Genomic DNA, 9,618 nt, shown 5'->3' with positions numbered 1-9,618 from the left:
TTTGTAAAGATGAGTGAGGTCTAAAAAAGGCTTTGTGTATATGTTATGAAACATATAACAAAATAATTATGATGATTTTCATAATTCTTTTTCAATTCCTCTTTTATTTGGATAAGTGAGTTATGGTCTTCTCTAACATATTTTACTGTAAAAACTCTACATCAGTAATTAGTTTAAGTATGAATTGTAGTCTGTGCAGATGCATATAGCCCAGCATTCTGCACTGCAGTTTTGAAAAGCCACCCACCCACCCAAACACACCACCAAATGATTTTCACAGCACAGGATACACTTACACATGGAGCCATAACTGAGGTTAAATGAAGAGTAAATCATAAATAAATAACGTAAAACAAGCAATGATCTCATGTGTTTTAAAGAATGACAGGGGCAGTGTGCCAACAGATGAAGAGATCAACAAAAAATGCCATGACCTGTAAATTTTCAAATTACTTTGACCTTGGAAAGTTGAAATAAGTCCAAAATTGGCAAAAGAGCTGGATTACACATACATGAAGTAGTGAAGGTACACTTGTGATCAGACAGGTTAAATATGAGTAAATCAAGAAAATTTCTGCACTGATATGCTCCTAAACTGGCATCTTGCTGGTGGTACAAGTTTGGACATTCTCATAAAATAAATACTTTTCATACTGGGATTCTGTCATGAGATCTACCTATCAACTACTCATGGATTAAATGAGATGCCAAATTGGAGACAATAAAATTTTAACAAAATATTTTTTTCTAAAAAATAACCTGTTTGGTAGCAACCAACAACTGGTTTATTTTATTTTGTTATTTTCACTATTTCATATGATCTGTCTTAAACAATTACTTGATTTTTTGTATGCAATATAATCAGACAGGAACGGCTCCTTTTAATCAAAGTACAGGTAATTGGCTACTTTATGATACAGTATCTTCAGTTCATGCAGAGACATGAGTATGGCTCCCAAAATTTAAAAATTTATATATTTTCTTCTTATAGATGCACAAGGAAAAACTCAAGTTGTTGCACTTGAGAACTTATAGGAAAGTTAGTTCTGTAGAATTTCTACAAAACTTCTAGTCAGTGGAAATGACAAATTTTCCCTATGGCATTTTTAGATAACCATAACGCTCAATTTACCGGACACAAGCTTTTTACAATAAAAGCAGTTATGTAAGGAGAACATATATGTTTTATTGTATGTGGCAGCAAACCCTACACCTGATGTAGACCTGGGGAACTATCAGTAAGTTGTATAAAGAAAATCTTTGCCATCCTGTAAGCTAACAAATGTGCGGTTTGATTATTTGATAATTATAGGAGAAAGAATTTATTCTGGAGGAATTCCAATATTACATCTACTACTGATTCACTGGGGCTGATTTTTGTGCCGTGCTCTAGGAGCAAGCGCCCAATATCAACATAAGGCTGGTTTAATCCATGACTACAATGGCTTCATAATTATTAGAAAAAGAAAAAAATAAATCAACAAATTACTATATAAATAGACAAAAATGGAAGAAAATTATTAACCCTCTTACGCCGATTGGACGTATTAAACGTCGAGTCAAAATGTCTCCCGTATGCCGATTGGACGTATCATACGTCGGCTCAAAAAAGTTTTTTTAAAAAATTCGCGGAAAAATACTTATAGGCCTACCAGCCGAAAACTTTTGTATCACGCGCTTGGGGGATGCAGGGAGTTCACGGATCAAGGCGTTGTTTTGTTACAATCGCTACGCAGGCGCGCAAGCACGAATTCTTTCTTATCGCACTAAAAAGTATCAGTGACACATCTCGGAAATTATTTCGTCACTTTGACATAATTATTGCACCATTTTAAATTATCCTTTACATGAAGTATTATATATGAAAATGTGCGCAATTCATGCACAATACAACTAAACAATACTCATGATTGTAGCTTTTATCAATTTTGAAATATTTTCATATAAATAACGATAAGTGCAAAAATTACAACCTTCGGTCAACTTTGACTCTACAGAAATGGTCGAGAAACGCAATTGTAAGCTAAAATTCTTATTATATATGTAATATTCAATCATTTGCCTTCATTTTGCAACAAATTGGACGTCTCTAGCACAATATTTCGATTAATGGTGAATTTATGAAAAATCTTTTTCCTACATTCGTGCGATAACTCTTCCGATAAATTTTTTCGTGCGATTCTCCTAATGTTTGCACCCTTTTAAATTGCCGTTACATAAGTTTTATATATGGAAAAATGTGCGCAATTTCATGCACAATACAAAAAAAACAACCCATGGTTGTAGCTTTTATCATTTTGAAATATTTCATATAAATAACGTTAAGTGCAAAAATTTCAACTTTCGTCAGCTTTGACTCTACCGAAATGGTCGAAAAAACGCAATTGTAAGCTAAAACTCTTATATTCTAGTAATATTCAATCATTTACCTTTCATTTTGCAACGACTTGGAAGTCTCTAGCACAATATTTCGATTTATGGTGAATTTATGAAAAAAAAAAAATTACGTTCGCGCGGTAACTCTTCCGAAAAAATCAGAATTTTTTTGTGCGATTGTCGAAATGTTTGCACCATTTAAAATTAGCTGTTACATAAAGTTTTTTATATCTTGAAAATGTGCGCAATTTCATGTAGAATACAACTAAAAATGATTGAAGGTTGTAGCTTTTCTCTTTTTTTTTTTGAAATATTTGCATATAAATCACGATAAATAGAAAAAAAACCACGTTCGGTCAAATTTGACTCTACCGAAATAGTTGAAAAACGCAATTGTAAGCTAAAACTCTTACGGCCTAGTAATATTCCGTCATTTTTCTTCATTTTGAAACAAATTTGAAGTCTCTAAAACAATATTGTGATTTATGGTGAATTTTTGAAAAATATATTTACCTTCACTCCGCGCGCCGATTCGCGGCCGCAAGTCTCCGAAATACGTACATGGCATTATCCTAATATTTGCTCCTTTTCATATTAGCCTTTTTATAGAGTTTCATATATCAAAATGTGCGCAAATTCATGAAGAATACAATAAAAAATAATTGAAGGTTGTAGCTTTTTCCATCTTCGAAATATGTGCATATGAAAAAATATATATATTAAAATTTCGACATTCGGTCAAATTTAAACTCGTCTGAAATGGTCGAAATCTGCAATTCTAATCTAAAACTCTTTACAGTATCGTAATATTCAATCATTTGTCTTAATTTTGAAACAAATTGGAAGTCTCTAGAACATTATTAGAATTACGGTGAATTTTTGAAAAAAAAAAAATATTTTTTTGCGTCCGCGCGTTACGAATTCGTACATCATTTTGTGATAAATAGTTTTTTTCCGGTGTTGCTTTTATTGTTTTACAATGTATTATATATCAAAATGATCGCAATTTAGTGTACAATACAACGCAAAAAAAGTAACTGGTTAGCTTTGACCGTTTCCTGCACAGCGTGATTTGAATACAATTATGTATGAATTTTTTTTTTTTCGCTACCATATATCGCATTATTTACATATGATAATGATATTATTTTTCATTTCTGATGGTTGCATTCTAAACTTCAGGCAATGATAAAAAAAAAGAAGCGAAAAAATGAACTCTTAATCTTCAAAAGTACGGGCGCTGTAATTTTTTGAAAAAAATATTTTTTCCACTTCCGCGCTCACTCCAACCAGGCCCCCCGGCATACGGGAGAAGTTTTGATTTTTAGGGCTCCGGCGTAAGAGGGTTAAAATACATGGAGAATTTTTTTAGGTAGTAATAAGTTGCATTTTAACTTTGAGGCTCAAAATTGCACAAACATCCTCGCGGAGACTGCTCTACAGTTCAACATTGTGTGGAATAAAGGACAGTTTAACACTATACAGTATACGTATTATGTACAGAAAGTACATAATTATTTCTGTTGTACAACGCTTGATTATCTTCACTGTTCCTTCACATATATGAACTTGCACTTTTATAAATGGAATTTCTCCTAAAATGCATGTTCCTGCTGTCAGTGACTAACATTGAAAAAACAAAATCCTAAAGTAGGCCTTAGAATCTTGTGAAACGAGATGGCCTACCTCATCCAATGTGTCCTCAGCTGTGCTCACTTTTGGGTGTCATTGCCTTGCTCTCCCTCTTGGTGAAGAGATTTTCATTTATGCGTGCCATGTGCTTGTACATTGGTACAGAGTTTTATGGGGCTTGATGATGTGATTGCTTGTTTGTGTGGTATGTGGACCAGGTTGTTTGTTTGTTGTTATGGTGTTTTTACATTGCATGGAACCAGTGGTTATTCAGCACGGGACCAACGGCTTTACGTGACTTCCGAACCAAGTCGAGACTGAACTTCTATCACCAGAAATACACATCTCTTACTCGTCAATGGAATGGCTGGGAATCGAACTCACGGCCACCGCGGTGGGACGCAACACCATACCAACCACGCCACTGAGATGCAGCAGGGTGTGACGTCACCACACTTGATGAAAGACAATGCATAGGGTAATGCATCTCTCTGCAGGCACTTGCATGGACAAAATGAGCCACTTTTCAATCTATATTTAATCGATGAAACAAAAATACAATTCAATATTTAAGCATACTATTCAAAAGATTGTAGTTTCATCAACAAAATGAGATATATGAAACCGCCAAATGAACTAAAATAAGGAATGTGAGGTCTCCATAATATATATTTTCAATGCAGTTTTTTTAATCCAATATAGTTTTGGTACATTCTCTCGGACACCACACAAACACTAGCGGACAAGTCCTTCCCAGCGCTCATTTGAACAATTATTTGCGTATCTGTAACATTTATTGTTTTTTTCTCTCAATATTGCAGTTGTATCAGCACAATAAAACAACATTTTGTTGCCTATAGGCATTAGTGAAAGTATGAGAAGTCTCATTCCCGCGATCATGTTTTGACCTGAAATGTCATCACAAATTAAACTCCACAGTGCTTATTTGATTGTAATTTTACTCATTTCATTCTTAATTCACTCCAAATTCAACTTAAAATACATGGGTTTGTTCACGGCGGGAATAATTTTGTACATCTGGCTGCCGGAATCCATGAGTCGATCAGACAAACAGGTTAGTGAATTGTTTATGACAACAAAATATGAACTTTTTTGCTAGCTCTTTTCATTTATTAAAGTCTATATTACTATTTTGACTTAAAATTTTTTTTTTTTTTTTTATAATAGTATGGCTGAAATAACTTGTTTCTTATAATTTTAATAATTGTATGGCTGAAACAAATGTAATCTTTAATGAGTGCTAGGGATGACAGTCATTCGTTGCCAATGCTGGTGCCTTTACAAACTGTTTCCTTCCATGAATTCTAGATGTCATAGTAATGCAATAATGATAAAATTGCTCTTTTATGTATATTTATACATATATATATAATACTTACATATATAGATATGCTAAATTCACTTATTTCCACTATTTTTTGTAAGCCTTATCCCAAGTTTGGAGGGCAAACACAAAAAACAATTGGCAACACAGTAACGATATCACAGCAAAACCGATATAATTTGTGTCAGGAACAACAATGAATATTTTCAAATAAATGATCATGAATACGTAATAATATATGCAATTCATACCTTATTCTGGTCTTTAACTAATTATTTAAATGTTATCTACTGCACTCTTCTTCCTCTTCCCGAACAATCGGCTGTTTTCACCAGCCGAAAACCCTATACACCTCGTTGTTAAAAGATTGTTGTGAATAAAGTGTCACCCGCGTCTATGGGTACAAAAGGTGCACGGATTTAACACAGGAAATGGAAAGTTTATGGGCACAAGGTGCACGGATTTAACACAGGAAATGGAAAGTTTATGGACACAAGTGACTCCACAAACACCGAGATGGCGTTAATCTTCAACACGTAAGGAGTTATAAGTAAAATTTTGAAATATTCATGGAGGTAAGTTTGCACTGCGTGTTGCTAGACTTTCATTAATTGTGTTTTAACTGGAAACTATGGCATTATTTTGTGACTTGAAAGAAAACACTTACTTCGAGAGGAAAGTAGAGGTCTCTATCTGTTGTTTCCATACTGATTGGGTTATGACTGGAGTCTAATTCAGGATACTGGAAGTGCTAAAGTTATTTTTTGGGAAAGTGTCCGCCTGTCCACAAAGTGATGCATTTACCCTCCCGATATCCTACAGGGGGCTGCAAAGTTAATCCCAAATACTGTGATGTTGGAATCGTATGACCGCTAGAGCTGTTGTAGCGTTCGCTCCGAAAAACTGCAGACCAGGGGGAGGAGGGACACCCATAGACATATAACCCAGAGGGAAGTGTGATGTCACATAATGAGACAACAACCCATCCAAGGTTGGTACCCGATAGGACTACCACTGTCCATATCCCCTCCATCCTGTGCATCTCAGGGGTTCAAACATATGACAAAGATGGTGATGCTCCCCTTCTCCCCACAAGGAAGGAAGGAAGGAACATTAGGTACAAAACCACCCAAAACCCTCCTGATGCCTCCAACAACGAACCATTAGAAGAACCCTAAGGGGCATGAGAAGCATCAAATACATGAGACGAAAAAACATAGGAACAGCATGATACATAGTTCAGAACAAAAGATGCTGAAGATGCTTGGTCATCCAAAGATGGTGGTGTCTCCTTTCTCCATACATATGTTTTCTCAGCACATAACGCATGTTGGGTGAGGATCCATACACACAAAGTTAAAAATCTCTAAGAAGGAAACCCACTCACCCCAGGCCTTTCCTGTTTCTTGCGGGATCCCGAATAAAGCTTCGTTGGTGAGGCAAAACATTCCATGATCTCTCACAACTTATACAAACCTACAAGATCAAGATCACACACTGAGCACACCCAGAGAAAAGATTGAAAAGAAAAAAATGGGCAAACTAAACCAGCTTTTTAAAAGATAAAGAATAATCCACGTACGTTCTCTCATAAAGGCCGGTAAGGGTGTAACTGATGGGCTCACGGGGAAGCCCAAGGCAGTGTGGGGAGCTCCCACATACCTGTGATCAAGCATAGATGCAATAGTTCCTTGATTACACTAAGTTTTTTCTTTTAATTTTACTGGATTTCCAGCTGGCGCTAGAAGATTATCCTGATGTTAAGACCAAAGGTTGTTTCATAAAAGAACCAATAGATAATTTAGGTTATAAAATATAAGGATATTATTACAAAACATTTCCAACATTAAAACACTGTGCACAGGCTTCGTTTACATTGAAAGAATGAATGATCTGGCACTATGGGATGGGGTGGGGTGAGAGGGTGGGGAGCATCCCGTTTTAAAAAACACATGTGCACAGTGGAAATTTATACCTATATAGTTTATCTGAATAAAAGAGAAAACCATTAATTTACAACAATTACAAGTTACAAACAAGACTCGTCCTGAAAGCGGTAAATCAAGGGATACGCACAATTTTTGAACAACTGACTTTAAAAAATACAAATAATCATTTGATTTTTTCCAATATCTTTAACTATACAGCTCACCACATTAAATGTGACGGGAGGGGGGATATGACATTCCCAATATGCTTTACTATTGTTTGGTGCCTAAATTTTTTAAATTGTGTTTATTGATGTCTATTTCACTTTCACATTCCTCCCTCAATAATCATTACCTGTAATGTGATTTGTCCTTCCCCTTGACTGAAAACATACAAAAGATTGTTAAAATGAAAAATTTTTAATGTGCTCATTTTTCATAGTTAACAAACCTTCGATCTTAACAACAGGATAATCTTCTAGCGCCAGCTGGAAACTGGTTAAAAACAATAAAACTTTGTAAAGCAAGGAATCTGTGGCATCTGGCAACTAGTGCATATATGAGGTGGAAGCTGATACCCGACCAGGTTTGGAACCTCGTGATGCACCAGTCTTTCTTCCAACCCAGTTTGTAAAGCTTACAGTATCCAAGACCAATGGCGTTTAAATATCCTACAACATAACCTTATGGGGAAAGGGGGGCCAAGGAGTGGTTAAACAAATGACAAAGCTTGCTAGGTGTATGGAGGTACAGGCACAGAGACTTGATTTAGAAAGGAAATGGGATTGAAGGCTACAAAAAAGCAAGACAATGGTGTTACACAAAAAAAATACAACAACAACAACAATACCACTCAAAGAGAATGATCTACTTAAAATTAATGTCAGGATCATGGTATTTCTATGCTAAATTATACAAGGGGTAAATTTCACTTTGGGTTTCTAATATGCAAATTGACTCAGGCACCTCATTCCACCAAACACACACACACACATTCAAAAAACTTGCATTAGCTTGAATGTTCTACGGGTTACTTAAAATCTCTGCCTTTTCAACGTATGGAGAGAAATTCTAAATATACACTATCCATATTTACTTCCTATCAATTACATTCCCATACACCATACAGAACCTGCATGTTTTTCTTCTATGGGAATGCCCCAGCTAGAGCAGAAGGTAATAGCTCAACAGATTCTGTGGGGCACTAGTCAGAAAGAATGATTTCATCCTTTCTTTTATTTAAGTATTTGTTCAGTTTGATCAATGAATCCTAATTCTGTGCAGAGCCAATTCTTTCCTTATGTGTATTTACAAAAATTTTGTGAATGAGACTCCACTACATGTGAAGTTCCTTCAAATCTTACCAGAAGATACTACAGCAGCAACTTTTTCTTAGCCATAGGCTAGAAAATACAAGGCCATTTAGATTAGACCATTTTCTGAAAAAGCAAGAGAGAGAAATTATTACTTTTGGGGTGTTTGTTGTTCACAGCCATGCACATTAACACCAACTACAAAACTACACTATCAATACCTTTTAGAAAGCAGTCTCACAAACTAAATTAGATAAATCCCACACATACAAATCCAAGCTTTTTCCCACTATGAAAAATGCACTCCAACCATTCATTTTTTTAATAGATGCCTCAAGTAACACCCACACAGGTACCATACATGTAACACAGTCCTCAAATTTAGAGAAGTTTCCAGTGTTTCTGTATATGACTATACATGGAGCCTCATTCAATGAAATCTGCACAGGATAACTTTCCCTTTTTCCTTTCAGGACAAGAATATTGATGACATAAAATGCTACTAAAAACTGCGAGCCAAATTTGAAACTGTGACCATACACTGCCCAACAGAATCACAACAGAACTCCTAAAATGAACGGAAAGAGCAAACATGTTCAAAACCCAAATTCTTTTGAAAAAAAAAACAGTAAATGTTAATGAGAAGCTAAAGGATATGCCACCACAACTCTGAAGCAAGTAATATGCAATGAAAAGCAAACAATACCTGTATTTTGTTTTAACTAACAATCTTATCTGTTACCACCAAATCTTAACTCCATAAAACAGTAGTAACACAAACTGCATCATAATGAAAAAATAGGGAAAACCCATCACCTGTTCAAACCTTGACATACCTTCCATTGCCTCTGCAGCAAAGTATTTGACATCTGTATCTGGGTCATCATTTAGACGTTCCAAAACTGGCTTTACTTGTGCATGGAGGGCTCTGGAATTAAGTATAATTTTAGTATTTGCACTATAACTACTCGTGGTAATATGTATTCTTGAAGAAAAGCTTTCAAAATTAAAAATGCATTGTTGG

General features: G+C 35.3%; 1 protein-coding gene and 1 long non-coding RNA gene across 2 annotated transcripts in view; one reads left to right on the top strand and one right to left on the bottom strand.

Moving 5' to 3' along the window:
* LOC135226988 (serine/threonine-protein phosphatase 2A 65 kDa regulatory subunit A alpha isoform-like) overlaps positions 1–9,618 on the top strand; it is a 200,773-nt gene that overhangs the window by 128,193 nt on the left and 62,962 nt on the right. The gene's annotated exons all lie outside the window — the stretch shown is intronic.
* LOC135226780 (uncharacterized) overlaps positions 7,738–9,618 on the bottom strand; it is a 7,282-nt gene continuing 5,401 nt past the window's right edge. Inside the window, exons 2-3 of the long non-coding RNA XR_010317273.1 lie at positions 9,431–9,522; positions 7,738–8,720 (exon numbers count right to left, since the gene is read on the bottom strand). This is a non-coding gene — a long non-coding RNA (uncharacterized LOC135226780). The remainder of the gene's footprint in view (positions 8,721–9,430; positions 9,523–9,618) is intronic.

The sequence above is a fragment of the Macrobrachium nipponense genome, chromosome 15 (assembly GCF_015104395.2).
Source record: "Macrobrachium nipponense isolate FS-2020 chromosome 15, ASM1510439v2, whole genome shotgun sequence".
NCBI classification, from domain to species: Eukaryota; Metazoa; Arthropoda; class Malacostraca; order Decapoda; family Palaemonidae; genus Macrobrachium; species Macrobrachium nipponense.
The sequence above is the reverse complement of the archived record's forward strand: the minus strand, read 5'-3'. Positions and strand labels throughout refer to the sequence as shown.